The sequence below is a fragment of the Betta splendens genome, chromosome 16 (assembly GCF_900634795.4).
Source record: "Betta splendens chromosome 16, fBetSpl5.4, whole genome shotgun sequence".
NCBI classification, from domain to species: Eukaryota; Metazoa; Chordata; class Actinopteri; order Anabantiformes; family Osphronemidae; genus Betta; species Betta splendens.
Genome location: NC_040896.2, coordinates 2,488,930 through 2,512,381, shown reverse-complemented (window position 1 = coordinate 2,512,381; position 23,452 = coordinate 2,488,930). Strand labels below are relative to the sequence as shown.

At 46.9% G+C, this 23,452-nt stretch overlaps 1 protein-coding gene across 1 annotated transcript in view; it reads right to left on the bottom strand.

Moving 5' to 3' along the window:
- The window catches only part of LOC121201736 (potassium voltage-gated channel subfamily G member 2-like), a 91,759-nt gene extending 68,873 nt beyond the window's left edge, over positions 1-22,886 (bottom strand). Inside the window, exon 1 of the mRNA XM_041067881.2 lies at positions 21,086-22,886. The gene's annotated coding sequence lies outside the window, so the exon portion shown is untranslated. The remainder of the gene's footprint in view (positions 1-21,085) is intronic.
- Between the last annotated feature and the right edge of the window lie 566 nt (positions 22,887-23,452).

The following is a 23,452-nucleotide window of genomic DNA, read 5'->3' as shown; positions in this document are numbered from 1 at the left end:
AACAAGCAGGTGAATTCGGTCTCTGCCTCTCTTGCTATTATGCTTTTGTAATCATTATCTGATTGTTTTAATTGTCATATATAATAAACGGGTATGCTAAACTTCGAAGTTGAGTCCGTGTGAAATCTCTGCCGTGGTTGAAGCAACGAAAATACACGACAGCAGACTCCATCCCACGGAGTCCTGCTTCTTTCAGTTTCGGTTAGGGTGTCCGAATATTTAATGTTAGAATATGTTGACAGCATATCAAGGCTTTCAGCCAATGAAAAACTTTTATGAATAGCCCTCAAATTTATGATCTTCTATTAACATACACTGTTATGGCAGATAAACTGGAAAATGTGTGCGTTAACATACCTATCTGGCATTAAAAAAACAATTTTAAACACTCTTTTTCCTTCACCTACTTTCACTCCACACTATGTACATCTTTCTCTATTCTTCTCCTACGTAGTCAGCCAGCTATGTAGCCCTCCAGCAGCCACACACAAACATCTACTGCACAGGGGAAACACGTGCACATACATAGATAACACACAACTCAGAATACACAGGTACTTAAGGTTAGCCACACACCTAAAGTCTGTCACACTACATACACAAAAGACTAGTGATTCACAGCAGTCAGGTAAGATATGACACCACTGAAGATTGTCACTTGGAATGTACGTGGAATCAATAAGAAGGAAAAACGATTTAAAATATTTAATCATGTGAAAACCCTGCAAGCAGACATTTCATTACTACAGGAAACTCATATTCCCAAAACTATAGATTACACTCTGGCATCATCAGAGTTCCCACATGCTTACTTAGCCGGTTACAATTCTAACAGGAACTGGCAATCAGTACAGACCTTAAAACAGTACATGGATGACTTCGGTCTCTGTGACACATGGCGTTCTCTTCATCCTACATCCAGGGAATATACCTTTTTCTCGCCAGTTCACCACTCTCACTCCCGTATAGATTATATTTTATTAAATAACTCAGTCTTACAAGATGTCTCTGACACCAATATTCATTCTATCACAATCAGTGATCATGCACCAATGTCCAATTCGTTGATTAAGACAGTCACGCCATCAACCAGGAATTGGAGGTTCATTACATCATCATCCTACATCATTACTCAATGATCAAGACTTCATCAGTTATGTCAGGAGAGAATAGGCCACCGGAAATCTCACCCTGTGTTCTTTGGGAGACTGGGAAGGCAGTTATGCGTAGTAGAATTATTTCATATTCATCACACTAGAAAAAAAAAAGGAAATGCTACTTGAATTAGAGCCAAAAATAAAATCTCTAGATATTAACTATGCTGCCTGTCCAACCAATGATAGAATCCTAGAAGACCAAAGGAATCTAAAGCTGAAATTAAATAATATATTTGATTTCAAAACTCAGTTTCAGATAGATCAATTACGCTGGGAGAACATTGACCATGCTACATATGTGGTTAATCTTTAGCTAACCAATTAAAAATAATAAAAAGAAACAAATTATCCATTCAATAACTAATAAGAAAGGGAATATTACTCATGATCCCAATGAAACAAATTATACGTTTAAAAACTTTTACCAAGAGTTATATACTTCCCAAATAGATCCATCCACCTCAGCCATAGAGGAGTTTCTGAATAAACTAAAACTGCCAAAGCTAAAGGAAGAACAATCCTGAACTCTAGACTCATTGTTATCTTTGGCAGAACTACATGAAGCTCTGCAGGACATGCCCAATAAAAAAGCTCCAGGACCAGATGGATTACCAACTGCAATTTTTAAGGAGTTCTGGTCCATGCTGCCACCCAGCTTTTACAAAATGGTAGTTGAATTTAAACAACAGCATTCATTACCCACAAATATGAATTCTGCCTTCATAAGCCTCCTCCAAAAACCAGGAAAAGACACTACACTCCCATCAAGTTATAGACCAATTTCACTAATATATGTAGATCTAAAAATAGTGTGTAAAGCACTTGCTAGAAGATTAGAAAAAATCACTCCATATATAATTCACTCTCAAACAGGCTTCATTAAAGGTAGACAGTCAACAAACAATATGAAGAGATTAATAAACTTAATTGATTATGTCACCACCCATAAACTAGAGTCAGCCGTCGTCTCCTTAGATGCAGAAAAAGCTTTTGACAGAGTAAATTGGAAGTTTCTTTTAGCCACTCTGCACAAATTCAGCATTGGGAAATTGTTTATAGACTGGATCCAAATATAATACAACTCAGCAAACGCCGCAGTCAGAACAAACAACCAGATCTCACCAAGGTTTAATCTGCATAGAGGGACAAGACAGGGCTGCCCACTTTCACTATTTGCAATATGTATTGAACCTCTAGCTGCAGCAATAAGACAGCATGAAGGAATTACTGGAATATCGACCAAATCAGTAAATCATAAAATAAGTTTATATGCTGATGATGTGTTACTGTTTCTCCTGAAGCCACAGATGTCTCTTCCTACAACTATCAGACTCATAGATGAATTCTCAGGACTTTCAGAATACTCTATTAACTGGACCAAATCTACAGTGCTACCAGTTAACCTTAAAGCTCCCTGATCATTCAGCTTTTCACTCTAAAGAATATTGGACTTTTTTGTCTCAGTAAGGTCTCTGTAAATTATCACTTCATAAAACCCCGTAGATCGTCCACACTTCCCCTGTCAATACGTGGTTTCACTCCCCATCAGCAAACGCTGTGTTTTCTGGGCGTGTTGCAAGCAAAGCTGCTCGCCACACCTCTGTGCGGAAGAGCATACCTTTTTTTTTTTTTTTTTTTTAATTGGCTTCATAGATTCCAGCCACCGCACGGTTAGGATACTATAGGTGAATGCAATCCACCGCAATCCTCCACAGAAGAAGACCCACTACAAGACTGCACGACAATAGCAAGCTGGTCTGGTAGCGTAGTAGAACCATATGTCTAGGATCCCGAATCTGACCTTGAAGCTGAAGAGGAGGCTGTTGAAGTCACCACATTTCGGCTGATGCAATATGTGTCTCATTGGTAATGTCGCATTTAGTTCAATTTAATCGATTTATGTAATTTGCAAATCGACTAGCGGTTGCTAATGCGTATGCTAAATGGCCTGTGCAGCTTGAATATTCACAACACAACTTACCTGGAAAAACTCTTGCTAATGGAAAACACTACTTTAGCTTACATTATACAAATAAATAAAAATTGAGAGCATAGCTGAAATAATATAAATACATTTTACATTTACACATTTCACTGTTTTTGTCTTACTTGGGCTGCTGCTCTGACATAATTTAATTTAAAAAATGTGCATTAATATTTAGAGCAATCACTGCATGATCTATGTAGTATATTTTATATTATCAGGTATCATATATATTATTATATAGGTAGTCAACAAATCTGTTCTGGTCATGTTAAAGGTGCAGTGACTGTTGACAGACATTTACTTTTGAGTAAACACTTAGTTTTGGCCAGTGGCATCAGGCCAGAAGTTAGAACGAAACCAGATGTCTAGCTGACGTAGGATCAGGGTCTATAAGTTTGTGCCTCAGCCTTAGAGGGGCAGAGCCCCACGGACCGATGGACGACTTGCTGTCATGGACTTCGGGGTTCTCGGGCTTCACGCTCCTGCAGGAGACCAGGCGACTTCTCACCGCTGCTCTGTCCTTTCTTACTTGTTGATAATATTATGTCACCACTTATAATAAATCTGAGATGTATCTGTTGAAACGTTAATGTAGTGATGGTTTGAGTTTGTCCATTTCAATCTGGCAGCTGTAAATTTACTACACCTACCTGGGAACAAAAAGCATTGGTTCAAATTATATATAGACCTGATGTATTTTTACTGCTTTTAATTATGTTTTTTGATCATTCTTGATAAATCTGACAGTAATATGTCTCTGTATCTGAAGTTTTTACAGGTATCTAGTCTACGGAGGCTAGTGAGCTGGTGCTGGGGATTCCTGGGTTGAAGAGTCTCAGTTGCCATCTCTTTATGCTGGGTTGTAGATGAAGGCAGTGTTTCCTGATGGATAAAACACTAAAACTCTCATTATGATGGATGTATACCACCTGTGGAATAACTCCTTTACCATTTGAGTAAAAATGTGTTTTTTGTGAGTGCAATACTCATTAAGAAATTTTTATTTTTATATAATTTATGCTTTTTATTTATGGCCCGTTCACCTTTATAGCTTATCATATTAGGAAGAGAAAAGCATGTAATTTCAATACTATGATTTTCTGCATAAAATACTTAAAACAGATTAAGTATTAAGTATGAAGCACGTACTTACTACAGCAAGCTAGACCCACACTCCCTGCCTGTAGCCGCTCAAAAGCTGGGCGCTATCAGCTGTTCCCCCCAGGTGTATGCAATTACAGAAAAGGCCAGACAACAGACAAACTAACATTTAAAAACATTATAAGTATCAAGCATGTACTTACTTCAGTGAGTGAATGAGGAACTGTATGAATAGATCCTGTTTTTCCAACATCCATCCATCCATCCATCCATTTTCTAAACCGCTTATTCCCTAATGCGGGGTCACGGGGGTGCTGGAGCCTAACCCAGCCGGCTATGGGCGAGAGGCAGGGTACACCCTGGACGGGTCGCCAGTCCACCGCAGGGCAACCTGGGCTACTGTTGTTTTTCCAACAGTAGCCGTGAAACAAATCCAGCATTGTACGCACGCTCGTTTAAAATGGACATACGTATAAATCCTGAGGCAGTGTTTCTGGCACCGATCTGTTAAAAATAAAAGTGACCCACAAAGTCGTCACTTGTTGATCCCTTGGTAAAGTGAATAGACTTTGGCGTTGGGTTAAAACACCCAAGAATCGAACTATTTCTATGGGAGGACTTGGGCGCTGCCGTGCTCGTCTGTTCACAGTTAGTGAGAGGGGGGAAATGGCGGAAGTCCAGTTTTGGTTCGGGATCATTGTGGGGGTGGTGGTTCAGGATTTGCAGGGAGAACTTCCTACCAATCTGACGACAACTGGGGCCTATTCTATTCTATTCTATTCTAATCTAACACATCTGAAACATGTTTTCACAAGAGACAAGTTTACCTCTTTTGAAGAATTAGTGACCCACTATAAAATCACTAGTGCCAATTTCTTAAAATACCAACAACTAAAGTCAATACTTAATGCAAAAAGTAAGAATACTCCTATCCACATGCAACCACCACCAGTAATTGTGATTTATTGATATATCAGGGAAAAGGACAGTATTCAAAATCTATATCTCAATTTCCAATGTAGATCAGACAGTGTGCCTTCCGATTTCTAAATGGGAAGCTGATCTCAACATCACCACTAATTACACATTCTGGAATAATATATGTTCTAATTTATGCAGAATGACAAAATATACAAATTTACAACTAATACAATATAAAATTCTTCATAGAACTCACTATACAGGACAAAGGATGTTCCAAATGGGTCTCACAAACTCAAATATTTGCCCTCACTGTACAGATAACACAGCAGATAGATTTCTACATGCATTCTGGTCATGTTCACCTGTGCAGCAATTTTGGCAAAGAGTATTTGAACACCTGTCAACTCCTTTAAGCTGTCCAATCCCAGCGGCCCCTGCACTTTGTCTTCTAGGAGATCTAAGTGGGCTTGTTCTAGAGACAAACTCATCACACACACTTCTTTCTGCCCTCTGTGTCGCAAAGAAAATCATCCTTATGAACTGGAAAACTAAAAAAGAAATTAAGCATTACTCAGTACCTGAACAGCTTGTTAGATTACACCACCTTAGACACAGTGTCTGCTTCATCAAATCAATGACCAAAACTATACTCCTGATTGATTCCATTTCCAGGTAAGGATGCGTGGGGCTCGGGTACTGCGTCGTGTCTGGCACAGTGGTGGGGGGGTGACTGGTGGTTGGGGGTGCTTGCCTACCTAAGGAACCAGGACAACAGGACTGGTGGACTCTGGCCTGGCCGCATGGGTCCCCTGCGGCGGGGGTGTGGTGGCTGCTGAGACCGGCGGTCCTGTGCCGGAGTAGGGCCTTTCTGAGGGTTGGCGTGTGCCTGTCTCCGGGGAGCAAAGGCGGGCCTCCCTGACGGTGTGCGGGGGGCGGACCTGGGGGTGGAGACCTGGGTGACCTGTGTCCGAGGGAGCCTCTCCGGGGGTGCCTGCCTGTGCCCGGAGGGGTGTCTCTCCCCTGGAGCACTGCCTGCCCTAGCGGTCCGATGTCCTCTGGTAACTGCTCGGGCCTATTGGGGGGGGGGGTTGCGGACTACTCGGGCTGCAACCTTCATTGGGCCTTGGGTGGAGGTTGGCACTCAATGCACAATCGCAGTCTCTGTCTCTTCCTTGCTGGGGGTTGTGGGGGGCAGTGGGTTGGGTAGCAGAGCCAGTCGAGAATCTGGCTCAGCGGACCCTGGTGCTCTGCTTCCCAACTACATTTCTCCACATTCATCCACTTAGGTATGCAAGGGGCATCCTGCTGATGGAGGGACCGGGGCTACCGGGAAGTGGTTCCGTCCCTCCCAAGTGGGATGCTCTGCAGTTTTAATTGCATTAGTCATACACACTCGTCCAGGAATCTGGGCGCCCCTTCTGGGGGGGCCAGTGGACATAGCCTTCACATTGATGGCTCTGTCTGCTGGACCCATCTGAGAATTGGCGATCTCCCAAAGTATACTTACTTACTACCATACTTAGCCACATACACATACATTTAGGGCCGGGGGTGGGCTCTTTCACTGGGGCCAGGACCAGTTGTGGCCTCGCCCACTGGCCCTGGTGGAGAGATCACCACCCAGTTTTAACTGCAAAAAGACATTTGGGGGGGGGCACTGTCAGCCTCGGTCGTGCTCCTGGAGGTGTCACCCACCTTCAGAGCACTCACGTCCAAGCTGGGTTGCAGGGTTCTGGGGTGCCTTTTCCACTGCCCTCTGCTTCTCCCGGGTTGGGGGAGTTGGGCGGGGCTCAGGAGGAGCTGCGGTCCCTGCCTGGGGCAAAATGGGCGGCAGGCCGGAGACCTACCCTCCCCACGAATGAGATCAAGCGAATGGTGTCGGTGCGAGAATGTATCTGAGAGTGCATTGGTTCACGTATGATTGACTAGTTTGTTGTGAGAGAGTTTATGGTGTATGTGTGTTGATGTACGTGTAGGTGGGTGTGTGCGTCTGTGTTTGTGTGATTTTGTATGCGTGTGGTGCGGTTGGAGTGTGGGGGGTCCGGTTTTCCGCCCGGGGTACGTTGTTACACGCGAGGCTCAAACTGAACTGGAACTATTTTCTAAAACACACTCACTATGAGTGGGAAACAGGCTACAAAGGCCTACAAACCGTACTGGGAGGGAAGACCCAAATGCAACGACCCACAGACAGGACTGACAATAAATGGTTTAATAATCAAAACATACAGAAAGGACAATACAAACTAAGGACACTGCGTATGCAGGCTAGGGCAGAAATATGAATGCAAACTAACACATACAACTCACTGAGTAACAAAAGATCCTACTAACTTGGGTCGCAACACCTGCCCTCTTGGAACTGAAGGTGCGTGGGCTCCCTGGCTGCTAGGATTCTTTCCTTTGCTTGTTGGATGGGTGTAGTGGCCGAGCTCCTCACATCATCCTTGCTTCCACAAGTGGCATTGTTCATGCACCAACGTCTGCCTCACCCTTTGGGTGAACAATGTTAAGCTACAGCTTTACTAACCTTGTAGTGGGACACTCAACACCTGAGCTGATAAACAGGCTTTCCAAACCCAACTGTAAGTATTACTGATACTTCTCACTACCAATATCAATAATGTGTGAATATGGAAATTGTTGTGTTGTATGTCATGACTTTTATTAAGTAGTAATAATAAATTAAAATAATAATTAAAAAAATAATTAAAAAATAATTAAAATAATAAATTTATTAGTAGTAATAATAAAGAAAGCTGGTTATAATGGCTAGTTTTACAACTGATTCTAGTAAGTGTGTGTGTGATGTACAGGTAGGTGCTTATTGAACAGTCTAATTGCAGCAAAGAGCAAAGATCTCCTTCCCACAGCAAGGGTGGATCAGTCTGTCACTAAAGCTGCTCCCCAGATCAGACGGTGTGTCCTGCAGTGGGTGAAAGTCAAGTTCCAGGATAGATGTCGGCTTTGCCAGGACCCTTCTGTCATCCACCTCCTGTACTGCATCCAGAGCACAGCCCAGGACAGAGCTGACCTCTGAACTATCATGTTCCTATTTTGTCAGTCTACAGAGGCAGCCGTTAAACGTGTCTACCCCCACCGTAATTTGGCCTCAAATCTGCCGGAGTGTCCAGTTTGCACTGCGGGAAGAGTGTGTTACGTCCTTTTGGCCTGTAGGTGGTGATTTACTACCATTTTTGGTCCTAAAACATCGTAGTTTATTATGTCATATAGCCTCTTGTAGAACTACCAATGATCAGGTCTTTGGTGGCCTAGTGGTTAAGATGCATGGCTGCAAAACATTTTGTCCGGGGTTCGAGGCTGAGTGTAAGCAGTTTTTTAATTGGAAAAACAGCGTCTCATCATCATCATGTGATCTCGAGATGACAACATTGTATTACTAGTGCATGGATAGCCAAGACCATGAACCGCTGGTCGCGTTATAGTATTTAGAATAGTTATGAAAGTAAGTAAGTTATGGCAAATTATGGTAGTTTAAAACTGAAAATAAGCTGAATGGTGCTCCCTCCTGCATGCAGCGTTTGATTTGTGGCAGACAAGCTGCTCTAACCCTGATTTCTCGCTGTTGGTACGGGCTTTTCCTGTCCCCTGTCAACAAGGGCAGGTAGGAACTAATGTTAATTACAAATAAAATCACAGTAGCTGAAATGCCACGTTTCCCAAACATAAAATAAAGAAAATAAAAAGGAATACTAACTAAGGTTACACTACTAGAATTTAAAAAAGTGAATAAGGATGATCTAGACCAGAGGTCGGCCACCGGTAACACCTACGTTTTCAATGAAAAAAACAAAACCTGGGAGACGCAGAGGGCGGCAATATTATAAATAGCAGCATAATAACAGCATACCTATTCAGTTTTCGTTCTCTTTTATATGGAATACGAGCAACGATCGAACGTAAGCATCATATTGCGCCTTGTAAAACTATAAAAACTGTTCAGATCGTTTACAGACGATATAACATTGTTACCCCCTATGAAAGGCAAACCACCAAGGCCACAGACGTCACCCGGTATGGCGCAGCCGGGGCCCCATCCTGGAGCCAGGCCCGGGTTGGGGCTCGTATGCGAGCGCCTGGTGGCCGGGCCTATTCCCACGGGGCCCGGCCGGGCACAGCCCGAAAGAGCGACGTGGGGCCGTCCTCAAGTGGACCCACCATCCGCAGGAGGAACCGTAGGGGGCCGGTGCAGAGTGGATTGGGCAGCAGTCGAAGGCGGGAGCCTAGGCGACCCAATCCCTGGATAACCAATCTGGCTATTGGGACATGGAATGTCACGCCACTGGGGGGAAAGGAGCCTGAGCTTGTGCAGGAGGTCGAGCGGTACCGGCTAGAAATAGTCGGGCTCACCTCCACACACAGCCTGGGCTCTGGAACCCAACTCCTTGAGAGGGGCTGGACCCTTTTCTACTCTGGAGTTGCCTGCGGTGAGAGGCGGCGGGCTGGTGTGGGCCTGCTCATAGCTCCCCAGCTTAGTCGCCATGTGTTGGAGTTTTCCCCGGTGGACGAGAGGGTCGCTTCCCTGCGCCTTCGGGTGGGGGATAGGTCACTCACCGTCATTTGTGCTTACGGGCCGAATGGCAGTGTGGAGTACCCGGCCTTCCTGGGGTCCCTGGAGGGAGTGTTGGAAAGTGCTCCAACTGGGGACCCCATCGTTCTTCTGGGAGACTTCAATGCCTACGTAGGTAACGACAGTGATACCTGGAGAGGCGTGATTGGGAGGAACGGCCTCCCTGATCTGAACCCGAATGGTGTTATGTTATTGGACTTCTGTGCTAGGCACAGTTTGGCCATAACAAACACCATTTTCAAACATAAGGGTATCCATCAGTGCACATGGCACCAGGACACCTTAGGCCGGAGGTCGATGATAGACTTTGTAGTCGTTTCACCTGACCTTCGGCCATATGTTTTGGACACTCGGGTGAAGAGAGGGGTTGAGCTGTCAACTGATCACCACCTGGTGATGAGTAGGATCCGCTGGCAGGGAAGGAGGCTGGAACGACTTGGCAGGCCCAAACGTATTGTGAGGGTCTGTTGGGAACGCCCGGCTGAACCCTCTGTCAGACGGACCTTTAACTCACACCTCCGGGAGAGCTTCGACCAGACCACAACCGGGGTGGTTGTCCCTCTTCACAAAAACGGGGACAGGAGAGTGTGTTCCAACTATAGGGGGATCACACTTCTCAGCCTCCCTGGGAAAGTCTATGCCAGGGTACTGGAGAGGAGAATTCGGCCGATAGTCAAACCTCGGATACAGGAGGAACAATGTGGTTTTCGGCCAGGACCTCCAGCGTGCACTGGTGCGGTTTGCAGCTGAGTGTGAAGCGGCTGGGATGAGAATCAGTTCCTCCAAATCTGAGGCCATGGTTCTCGACCGCAAAAAGGTGGTTTGCTCTCTCCAGGTTGGAGAAGAGTTCCTGCCCCAAGTGGAGGAGTTTAAGTATCTTGGGGTCTTGTTCATGAGTGAGGGAAGGAAGGAGCGTGAGTTTGACAGAGGGATCGGTGTGGCGCCTGCAGTAATGCGGTCGGTGTATCGGTCCGTCGTGGTGAAGAGGGAGCTGAGCCAAAAGGCAAAGCTCTCAATTTACCAGTCAATCTACGTTCCTACCCTCACCTATGGTCATGAGCTTTGGGTCATGACCAAAAGGGCAAGGTCACGGATACAAGCGGCTGAAACGAGCTTCCTCCGCAGGGTGGCTGGGCGCTCCCTTAGAGATAGGGTGAGGAGGTAGGAGGCCCCGAGGCAGACCCAGGACACGCTGGAGAGGCTATGTCTCTCAGCTGGCCTGGGAACGTCTTGGGGTCCCACCGGAAGAGCTGGAGGAAGTGTCCGGGGAGAGGGAAGTCTGGAACTCTCTGCTCAGACTGCTGCCCCCGCGACCCGGCCCCGGATAAGCGGATGAAAATGGATGGATGGATGGATGGATGGATTTAGCTGTCCTTGTCCATCGACAAGGACAGCTAACTCGCTTTTCCCTGCTTCAAACAGCTGCTGTAACTGAGAGCAACCCGTGCGGCATCACCAGTCAACCTGGAAACGCATTTATTGGTTCAGACGCTTTAGGTGTGTGAACTGGAGAGGAGACAGCAGCAGTGACTGAAGAGCGACTGAATAGAGTTGATGTCTTCCCCGCTGACAGGCGCATTCATTTGATAATGCTCGTACCTTGGCTGACAGTTCAGTTGAAAAACACACTGAATCTTTACAAACCGTCCCTGAATAACATCTATGAACTGCAGTTTCTTCTTTGATCATCCATGATTATTACGGAAGAAGCGCAGATCATCGCCAGTCCAAATTGTGCAATTAATACTGTGTTTACAATAAGGGTAATAAATAATAATAGTATTTTCATTTTAAAATGCACTGCATATTTTAAACGAATGTCGAAGTGCTCCAAAAAATTAGATCAGAAAGCTACGATAAATACATACGTTTATTTTTGCAGAGTAAACATGTAGAACAAACTACTTGCTGCATTAATGAGTCTTAGACCTGCAGTTGATCACGCCGCCTTATGCTGCCCAGTCTCCTACGGAGCTTTGTCCTGAGGCATTTCTCACCTGCTGATCGAGTGGTAGCAACACATTAGCATGTCTATGTGCCTCTATGGAGGAGGGGGAAGGATGTGAATTTTGCCTCTGCGACTGGGAGTAAACATGAGACAAACAAAAGCTTGGTCGAATTCAGATCCAACTCATCTGAGTACGAAACACATCACATATCATTCGATCTCGTGTTTCATTCGAGCAGCAGTCTGGAGCTCTCTGCTAAGACTGCTGCCCAGCGACCCATCCACGGATGAGCTTCGATTAAAAATTAAAAGCAGAGGTTTTTTGTTTTACGTTTTTCTGTTTGCCGCCCATAGCAAGAGAAAGGAGAAGCCGGTGAAGGTGGATGGATGAGCGAACGGGAAATCAAAGTTTTGAAACGCACACGGGCCGAATAAGTCACATCAGCCACTCATTCAGTTACAGTGAGACAAACAAATTCTCGCTACATCTAGTGCCCCATTCTCCCGTTTCAGTCACACGTCACGTGTTTGATGTCTCGACCAAATTATAAGCAGAGGTAAAGAGAGAAGGACTTTTCCGTGTTTTCTGTTTTTCTCTAAACAATAAAAACATTGACTCCAATTCCATGTCTTTTTGTAAAAAATAAATATTTTTGCCTGGTTTATTGGTTTGTAAGGCGGTGCTTTGATTAAAATCCATTTGCCGCTCATTGAAAGAGAAACAAAAACGCCGGTGAAAGTGGCTGGATGGACGGATGGGAAATGAAAGTGTTGAAATGTACACGGGTCGAATAAGTGATCTCAGCCACTCAGTTACAATGACACGCACAGTCAAAACAAGTCAAACTGCAGTTCTACAGACACAGAGTAAACGCGTAGGAACAAACATGTTGCTGTAATGCGTCGCTGTAGATCTGCTGTTTTCTGGCATCCTGTCAAAATTACGATCGACAACTGCTGTAAAACAAATTCCTATGATTATTACGGTTATTTGCGTAAAATCTACGACTATTGGAAAACATTCATTAACAAGTTGTGGAAGTTTAAAACCTAACTAAACGGCTGTAGTCGCAGATGGACTGCGCTCTACGTCTTTACTTGCGCATTCAAATTATATTAATTAAACCGCGACCCATAATCACAGAATTATGTAAAGCCAAAATGTTGTATCAGATGTTAGAGCAGTGGGTGTGTACATATTTTTAAGAGACGCCTTCTATTTAAAGACACGAAAAAGCTGAGGAGAATGAAAACAAGAATGTGTTGCTGCTGTGGCGCTGCCTGTTTTAAACCACACAGAACAATTATAACTTTGCAGTGAACAGAAAATAACTAAGCCATCAAGTTGTTGCTCTTCATACTCCCCATGTTTTAGCACACAACAGATACTTAATAGTAAAAACCTAATAGTAAAATAGGTCTGGTGTAATATGTGTGTGTTACAGGTAGAAATGAACAGTCGGACCTCAGTTACGCTGTAGTGCTTTGGAGGCTTCTAATCAACGCTGCGCCACCTGGTGGTTAAAACGAGACTAGCGTCCTGATTTTTTTCAGCCGACTGCAGGATTAAAAATCTTTAGTTAGCGATGCACTCGCTGCGCCGTGGCGACGCGTCGGTAATGCAGTAAAAACACTAGTCACTTTGAACCTCTACCACTGTATATACTTGTTTCCAGTAAAATAGTGTTCTGCAACCAAATGCAGGGTAGTTTGGCATAGACACCTTTCTAAATTGTTTTTTTAGTTAATGCCAGATAGGTATGTTAACGCACATATGGGTATGTGGGTATGTAGACTCATACACAGTCTACTCTTTAATAAGATGAGGGAAAAGCGATGTTTTTAGGACAGCTGTTTGGCTACCAAACAAGGCACAAGTTTCAGCTCAGTATATAAGCTGCGCCATACAGTACAGTACTTAGTTTGGCCTCATTAAATAGTTTGTCTACCAAACAATCCGTGAATTAGAGATCCTTGCGGATTCAGTTCACCAAACATTTAAACACAGTTTTGTTTCAGGTTTCTATCCAAGTACCAACCACGTTATTCAGTCTCCAAGCAGCTGTAAATGGCAGCAACGTTTCTATAAGACCCGTCAACAATAAAACCCTTCCTTAAATAGCCCTTAATTTTTTAATTAGTGCAGCATAGCCCCGTTTTTAGCTCACAGGTAAAAACAGGAAGTGAAAGTTTGACTGACTTAGCCTAATCAGAAACAAGACCTGGTCCCTACCCTTTCTGTAATGTTGAATGGTGTGTTTTCTGTTAATGTCGTTGTGTTTTCTGTTAATGTCGGTGTGTTTTCGGTTAATGTTGGTAAGTTTCTTGTTAATGGCGTTGTGTTTCATCTTTTTGTTTGTTTGTGACTTGCACTTTAGGGCCACAGTATATAGTAGATGGTTCAAGTCACTGGCAATGGTTGTTAGTCACAGGAACCATCTCTGCAATAGACATGGACTGCTGGGGAACTTACTTACTTACTTACTTACCAACCTGCCTGTATCCAGTCCCTGGTCCAACCATCCTGCCTGTGCTCTGTTGTTGCTTGTTGTTGCTTTTCTCTCTCTCTCTATCCCCTCCACCCAACTGGTCAAGGAAGATGGCCTCCCACATCCAACCTGGTTCTGCTGAAGGTTTCTTCCTCGTTAGAGAGGGAGTATTTCCTCTCCACTGTTGCTGTCAAATTAAAGACTGGCTGTATGTGGGATCTGTTGGGTTTAGTTGTGTAAGGTCTTAAACCTAACTTTGTAAAATGCCTTGAGATAAATTTGTTGTGATTTGGCGCTATATAAATAAAGTTTAATTGAATTAAATTCTTCGGGGATAGCTGTTAAAGTCTTACCTTCGGAGGGGTCAAACCTGATCTTCAGTTTATGGCACAGTCGTGGTTCCGTTGAGGAGGCAGTGACATGGTCTTTACTAAACACGGCGCAGAGATCATGGATCAGGCAGGCACCCCTGTTAAATCAGAGTTCACCTGGTCAGGAGACGCCGGCACCACGGTGGCTTGAGGTCTGGTATTGGCCTCAGACAGAAAACAGGAACTGGAACAGTCGGGGCTCCATCTGCTTACATCGCCACTCTTCCAGTCCAACCAAGGATTGTGTTATTGCATCCAGGTATGTCCCAGGACCACTGTGTGGTAGCAAGCTTCCACGACAAGGAAGGTAAGAAAAAAAACATGGATATGGGTTCTGTGTAGTGAGTTACTTTCCAGAGTCGACAACCATCCAATGCTGCCGTCTCCACCGATGAAGCGAGTGGTAGTGTGGCGAGTGGTAGTCAATTAGCATCGCCTGCTGGATAGAGTGGGCCCTAGATGACAAGGTGACAGTGGGTAAGGAGCAGGTGGAGGCATGAGAAAACATGGTTCGGCTCCATGGTGGGCACAAGGCTCCCTGTGGCTCGGGAGGCGGAAGCGCTGGATCCTCCACACAATTCCAGGTCTGCAACGCTGCCCATTGCGCCTCGCCCCCCCCGTGGAGTCCCCGTGCTGCGGCCAACGCAAGTCCCCTGCTCGGTCCTCTTCAAGGTGCTTCCGGTGACTGTTCCACAATCTGCAGTCGATTTGAATAGCCAAAGCAATTAGCACATTCAGTTCACTTGGTAGGTCACGAGCCGCCAGACAGTCCTTAATGCACCGGGAGAGACCCCGGATGACACATCCCCTAGCATCCCAACCGGCTTCTGCCGGCAAGGTACGGAACTCAACAACAACACGCAACAATCTGGCAGGGAAGTGAGGTGAGCACTGAAGCCTAAACACTAAACTGATTACAGATTGAATGCAGCTGATGACACATGTGTGGAACCAAAGAACCGGAAACAGGCAAAATAAAACAGGAAAGCACACAGGAAAGGCTGTTGTAGTGACATGAACGATTCATTTCTGTGTGCTGTCCTGCTGACTGAGCTTATGCAGCTGCTGCCATGTGGTGAGAGAAGGTGCTGCACTAAAATCAACAAATCCCACTGAGCGGACTCTTTACTCCCGAGCCATATAGCCCTCACATAGAAACTTTAAAGAGAGCTACTTTAAATTCTGTTGCAAAGTTTACAGGCAATTTGATCACCTTTCCAATAAACTTCTACAATGGTCTTTTTATGGGTCTGGATGTTCCTCACCCTCCTGGCATTTCCCCAATCAGCTGAGTCCGTGTTGGCCAAATTGTACGGGCCAAAACAGTGTTTCCTTTTGTAATTAACAAACAATATAAAAAATAAACAATGGAGTCCCGAAATTGAAATCTAAATTGAAACAAAGTAAAGCTGGGCAGTAAACTTATCTCATCTGCTGTGAATCAATAATAATTTTTTGTTAGTGATGTTGTTTAAAGTTCATATTATCTGCCATTGGTAATTGAACAGTTGTCATGATCTGGGTTTTTGTTCTAGTTGTTTCCTGTTGTCACGCCATGTCCTGTTTTATTTTGTTAAACTTCCTGTTCTCTGTCAGCTGTCACTGGACTCTTGTTTGGCCCTCCTCCGGTCCTCCCTCCACCCACCCTGCTCATTCCCCGTGAGGGGTAGGGATTCGGTCCCCCCTCCTGGGACCACCCTCCGCCCGCCCTGGTTGGGGGGGGGGGGGGCTTCCGTGGGCGCCGTGGAAGGCGCCATAGGGGGGGGGGGGTACTGTCATGATCTGGGTTTTTGTTCTAGTTGTTTCCTGTTGTCACGCCATGTCCTGTTTTATTTTGTTAAACTTCCTGTTTTCTGTCAGCTGTCACTTACCTGTTCCCAGTATCCACACCTGTCAGTAATTACGTAATCACTCTGTGTATTTAGCCACCACCTGTTCCCATAGTCCTTTGCCAGATTGTCGAGTTTCATGAGTTTCGTGTTCCGTGTTCCTCGTGTTTTGTTCCCGTTTGCTTTCACCGTCGTTTCCTGCCTGACCCTGGACTACTATCTGACCGTGAGTTTTGCTTTATCCCTGCCTGTACTTTTGCCGTGACCTCCCGTGTATCGAACCTCGCCTACGTACTGGACTCGAGATCGCCTGCCCCCCTTTGTACCTTTTGCTGAGCCTTTTGTGTATGACCTGGACTGTCTGACTCCGCTTATAGCAATAAACCTGTGTTTGATCATTATCCTGCCTCTGTGCTGTGCATGTGGGTCCTTTATCTGCCGTTCCGTGACAGAACAATCTGGCCAGACTTGGACCCAACCAGCACTCAGCCTCCGGTCAGGTCAGTGACTGTTTTTCTCGCTTCTTTTTTTTTAAACGATGAGTATTATTCACCCGAGGGAGCATGCAGTTTACCTGCGCCGAGCTACCTAGCGAACTACAAGTTTATTTTAAGATCCTCGCGGAGGATTACCGACGGGCGGTTAACCCGGAAAACCAGCGCAGCGCCGTGGAGGTGGTGATACTGACTCTGGAGGACGAGGACAGCGTGTTAGAGCACTCCAGTGTTCGTCGCCTCTATGAGCGGTTGTGCGCAAGGTTCGAAGAGCTAAGCGACGCGCTCCGCACCACGCCAGCCCCGGACGCACCGCCGATGGCCCCGGTTTCCTCCTCCCAGCCCCGTCGCACCGTCGTGTCTGCACCAACCTGCCCAGCTCCATGTTTGTTCCGCTGGGAGGACTTCCTGCACTCATGCGGTCCCCCGTCTCCAGCCCAGCCGCGCGCTGTTCAGTCTCCAGCCCAGCCGCGAGCTGTTCAGTCTCCAGCCCAGCCGCGAGCTGCTCAGTCTCCTGTCAAGACGCGAGCTGTTCAGTCTCCAGCCCAGCCGCGCGCTGTTCAGTCTCCAGCCCAGCCGCGAGCTGTTCAGTCTCCAGCCCAGCCGCGCGCTGTTCAGTCTCCAGCCCAGCCGCGAGCTGCTCAGTCTCCGGTCAAGACGCGAGCTGTTCAGTCTCCAGCTCAGTTGTGTTTTGCCTGGTCTCCAGCTCAGTCATGTTTTGCTCAGTCTCCAGCTCAGTCGTGTTTTGCCCAGTCTCCAGCTCAGTCGTGTTTTGCCCAGTCCCCAGTTCAGCCATGCTCCGCTCAGGCTCCAGTCGCCGTTCAGCCTCGCCACGCTCATGCTCTAGTGCAGCCCTGTCACGCTCAGGTTCCAGCCCCAGTCCAGTCGAGCCCAGTCCAGGTTTCAGCCCAGTCGAGCCCAGTCCAGGTTTCAGCCCAGTCGAGCCCAGTCCAGGTCTCAGCCCAGTCGAGCCCAGTCCAGTCGAGCCCAGTCCAGGTCTCAGTCCAGTCGAGCCCAGTCCAGTCGAGCCCAGTCCAGTCGAGCCCAGTTCGGGTTCCAGCCCAGTTGAGCCCAGTCCGGGCTCTAGCCCCGCTCCAGTCGAGCCCGGTCCAGTCGAGCCCGGTCCAGTCGAGCCCAGTCCAGATCCCAGTCCAGTCGAGCCCAGTCCAGGGCCCCGTTCAGTCCGGTCACGCTCAGGTCCAGTCGAGGCTAGCCCATGTTCCAGTCCAGTCGAGTCACGTCCCAGTCCAGTCCAGTCACGCTCAGTCCTTGTCCCAGTCAGAGGGCACCGTCCGTCTGACGACTGTTAGTTCCACCCAATCAGGCCCGACGTCTCCTCCGTCGAGCTCGGCAGCTGTAAGCAGTCATGCTGGCTCCGGGGGGGGACGCCGTCCCAGTTCCTGTCGACCCGTTAGGGGTCGTTCCTGTCCCCGTCGGCTCTAGTAAGGACGCCGTTCCTGTTCCTGTCGGCCATGTTGAGGCCGTTCCTGTTCCTGTCGGCCATGTTGCGGCCGTTCCTGTTCCTGTCGGCCATGTTGCGGCCGTTCCTGTTCCTGTCGGCCATGTTGAGGCCGTTCCTGTTGTTGTCGGCCATGTTGGGGCCGTTCCAGTCCCTGTCGGCCATGTTGAGGTCGTTCCTGTTCCTGTCGGCCATGTTGAGGCCGTTCCCGCCCCTATCGGCCATGTTGAGGCCGTTCCCGCCCCTGTCGGCCATGTTGAGGTCGTTCCTGTACCTGTCGGTTCCGTAGTTCCTGTCGGCCAAGTAGCGGTCGTTCCTGTCCCTGTCGGTTCCGTAGTTCCTGTCGGCCAAGTAGCGGTCGTTCCAGTCCCCGTTCCTGTCGGCCCGAGAGAGGTCGTTCCAGTCCCTGTCACCCTCGGAGCCGCAGCGCCCGCCGGCCTCCAGGAGGAGGCGGCGCCTGCTGCAGCGCCCGCGGACCTCCAGGAGGAGGCGGCGCCTGCTGCAGCGCCCGCGGACCTCCAGGAGGAGGCGGCGCCTGCTGCAGCGCCCGCGGACCTCCAGGAGGAGGCCGCGCCAGCTGCAGCGCCCGCGGACCTCCAGGAGGAGGTCGCGCCAGCTGCAGTCCCTGCGCACCTCCAGGAGGAGGTCGCGCCAGCTGCAGTCCCTGCGCACCTCCAGGAGGAGGTCGCGCCAGCTGCAGTCCCTGCGCACCTCCAGGAGGAGGTCGCGCCAGCTGCAGTCCCGGCGGACCTCCAGGAGGGGGTCGCGCCATTCGCAGTCCCGGCGGACCTCCAGGAGGGGGTCGCGCCCGTCGCAGTCTCGGCGGACCTCCAGGAGGGGGTCCCGCCCGTCGCAGTCCCGGCGGACCTCCAGGAGGGGGTCGCGCCCGACGCAGTCCCAGCGGACCTCCAGGAGGGGGTCGCGCCCGACGCAGTCCCTGCACCTGCATCGGTTCCTGGCGGCCCGGCTCCGGCCGCATCAGCATCGGTCCCTGGCGGCCCGGCTCCGGCCGCATCAGCATCGGTCCCTGGCGGCCCGGCTCCGGCCGCATCAGCATCGGTGCCTGGCGGCCCGGCTCCGGCCGCATCAGCACCTGTTTCTCGTCGCGGTGGTCCAAGGAGGACGCCGCTGGTTCCTGTTTTTCGTTGCGGTGGTCCAAGGAGGACGCCGCTGGTTCCTGTTTCTCGTCGCGGTGGTCCAAGGAGGACGCCGCTGGTTCCTGTTTTTCGTCGCGGTGGTCCAAGGAAGACGCCGCTGGTTCCTGTTTTTCGTCGCGGAGGTCCAAGGAGGACGTCTCCGGTTCCTGCCTCGTCCTTGTCTCGGCTGCCGGACGGGTGGCCTCGCCCTCGGCGCCTCCTGCTGCGTGGATGGCGCTGCCATTCGGGGTGGTCCCCGGGGACGTCGGCCCAGCTCAAGGGCACTAAGAGGGCCACCCGGGCTCAGCGGCGGCTGAGCAGGATCTCGCCACGCCTTCACCCCCCGTGAGGGAATCCCTGGACTTCGTGTCTTCCCCGTTCGTGGATTTTGTTATGTGGACTCTTGTTTGGCCCTCCTCCGGTCCTCCCTCCACCAGACCCTGCTCATTCCCCGTGAGGGGTAGGGATTCGGTCCCCCCTCCTGGGACCACCCTCCGCCCGCCCTGGTTTGGGGGGGGGGGGGGCTTCCGTGGGCGCCGTGGAAGGCGCCATAGGGGGGGGGGTACTGTCATGATCTGGGTTTTTGTTCTAGTTGTTTCCTGTTGTCACGCCATGCCCTGTTTTATTTTGTTAAACTTCCTGTTTTCTGTCAGCTGTCACTTACCTGTTCCCAGTATCCACACCTGTCAGTAATTACGTAATCACTCTGTGTATTTAGCCACCACCTGTTCCCATAGTCCTTTGCCAGATTGTCGAGTTTCATGAGTTTCGTGTTCCGTGTTCCTCGTGTTTTGTTCCCGTTTGCTTTCACCGTCGTTTCCTGCCTGACCCTGGACTACTATCTGACCGTGAGTTTTGCTTTATCCCTGCCTGTACTTTTGCCGTGACCTCCCGTGTATCGAACCTCGCCTACGTACTGGACTCGAGATCGCCTGCCCCCCTTTGTACCTTTTGCTGAGCCTTTTGTGTATGACCTGGACCGTCTGACTCCGCTTATAGCAATAAACCTGTGTTTGATCATTATCCTGCCTCTGTGCTGTGCATGTGGGTCCTTTATCTGCCGTTCCGTGACAACAGTGAGACATGCACCTACCAACAGGTGTCTTCATGTTCATTTTACTGTAAGTTTGTCATACCAGAGCATCACTGATGTAATTAGATGTAATTTATATTTTATATTTGCTTTATTATAGAAACCAATTAACCAATAGAACCATGTGGAGAATTCAACAGCTCCTCTCAATTCAATGTTTCTCTAAAACAAATGAGAATTTTTTATTTAACTGAAGGATATAACAGCGCAGACAAAGGTGCATGGTGCGTTTTAAAGCTAAATTATATTCTTAAAAGCTTCTTTTGTTATATTACACCTGTCTTGGTACAAATGAACAACCTTGTATTTATAAAATATGTGTAGATAAGTTTCAACACCTCAGCTTTTTACCCTTTTTATCATATAGTATTATCACATTCCTATGTACAGTATATAGCAGATAAATCGGTGTTAGAAGTAGATGCTCAGTAAATCCCAACATTCTTACACTTGAGCAGTAATCTAAAGCATTCCTGTTAATATCACATAATAATTTTGTGACTCACCTTAGATTGGCAATGCACTATAAAAATCCTTTCCTGCCGTCTCCTGTAGTAAAGCTTCAATGCAAGAATCTCCCAGAGCTAAAGGGCACAAAAGTGTCCTGAATGGTCCATCTGTTCATCTTTTTCTGCCTTTATCTCTTTGCTTTCTCATGTCTGGGTGATTAATGGCTGACTCTGCTGTCAGTGTGGACAAAATCAGGACACTGTATTACATTGTTATACTAATCTCTTATCTTTAAAGCATCAAAGGGCTGTCAGATAATGTCAGAGCAAAGGATTAAAGAAGATACACAGATGTGTGATTTATTGTTTCTTCTGCAGTGAATCACATTTTGATTTGAGCTATGAAGTGCACAACTGCACAAACTGAGTAAATCAAATAAACAGACATAACACAAACTGAATCATTTAGACATCAAAGGTGCATGTCTTTGATTGAGTCAGACTCAACCGATTAGATCTAAACAAGGCAGTATGGAGTAAGGTAAGTTTACAGCAGTAATAGTAAGGTGACATGATATATGTCACCTTAATGGTGACACCAGGTTTGTTTTAAAGCTGAAATCACGCTTTCAAACGCCAGATGTCAATTTAATGAGTTACTAATTATGATTAACAACAATGAATGAAATAAAAAAATAGAAGAACAAGAAATGAGCAAACAATAAGCATCAAATGATCTCAAATGATCAGCAATGCATGAACAGGGAACAGATGTTGGTGAATGAGGGTGTATGTGTTTGGGTGTGTTGAAAGCTTATATGACAGATAATGTTAATTGCAAATAACATTGAGAAGCATTCGTATGAGAAACACAATCATACAAAACACAGCAGTCAATCTATAAGTGTGTGATAGCTTTGATCAAGAGAATAGAGTAATTGTTTCTAACTTATAAAACCAGTAAAGGATAACTTATGAATTTAGAATATTCAATTTTAGCGCTTTGAGAAACACAAGAATTCTCAGAAGATTAGAAATGCTTGTCTTGCCTTAATTCAGAGCTGTAGGCCACTGTACAGTGTCTCCCATTACCGGTTTGGATGAGTTGGCAGTTTCGCCTTGATCCAGGACCAGGGTTCTGGGTCACGGTTCATCGTGTTGCTGAAGTTCGGCTTGAGGTCATTCGTCCAGCTGGTTGAATTTTCCAAAGCATTTCAAAGTGGCAGCGCTACTTAAACTACCACAAAAAAGAAAACAACCTGGAGTCGAATTTAATTAATTCAATCAAAAATAGTGAATCAACTAAGGACTGTTGGTTATAGTTTCAGTCTTGTGGAGTCACTGAAAACTGTAAAGTGTTTCACACATGACAACAGTTCTGTAAATCATTCTTCTGAATATTGTTTAAAGACTTGCTCCAGTCAGGTTTTGAACTAGGAATTCCTACATTAGAGTTATGCTTTCTTGTCACTGGGCTAAACTAGCTGCTTAAATCACTGCTCAGAGGAGCTATATAAAACCTACTTGAAAAACTAAAACTTTCTAAAAGTTCTTCATTCATGATATAGATTACTAATATAGTGATACATTAAGCATACAGATGGAGCGGCAAATTTTCGTTGCCTCGTTGCTGCAGGATTTCACACTGATCTTGTCATGACATTAGCATGACTTAGGTATCATTCCACCAAGCCCCCCTACACCAGTCATGACCCCCCACTGTGATATACTTAATGCGTGGCTGCCTTGTTAACGCCCCCTAAACCTTTTTTAAGAAATTACCTGCAATTGCACATTCATGCACATTCATGCACCAGGTGGAGCAGTGATGTGTAATCCAGGCCCACAGGCAGATTGGAAGTGCATGGGGTTTGTGTACTATATATATATATATATATATATATATATATATATATATGAGAGAGAGAGAGAGAGAGAGAGACAGAGAGAGAGAGAGAGAAAACAGAAATGAGCGTTTACAACTGAACTTAAAGTTATTTATGTCTAAGCAAGAAGTAGAAAATTACAGCTGTTATGAATACAATGCCCTTTAGTCAAACATTCAGTCAACATCCACATGAATATTTTATTTGTTTTAATTATACTGTATTGTATGTATTACTGTATTGTAATGTTTAGCTCTAAATTTACTGGCATTTTCTTACAACTGACAAAGACCAAAAGCTTCCTCAGTCTGAGGGAAGTTCCATATCATCCTCCAGTTTGGCTTCACTTCACACTTGCAAAGAACTGGCTCGTTACATGAACAAAAGACACAAAAGTGAGTAGGTGTGATGAACACTCCCCCAAGAAGCACACCAGACTGAAAGAGTTGACATGACTCAACTTCCACACAACTTCACCTGAGCCATGAAAACCAGATATATTTGTTAACTGCTTAACAAGAAAATTCTTCGTGGATCC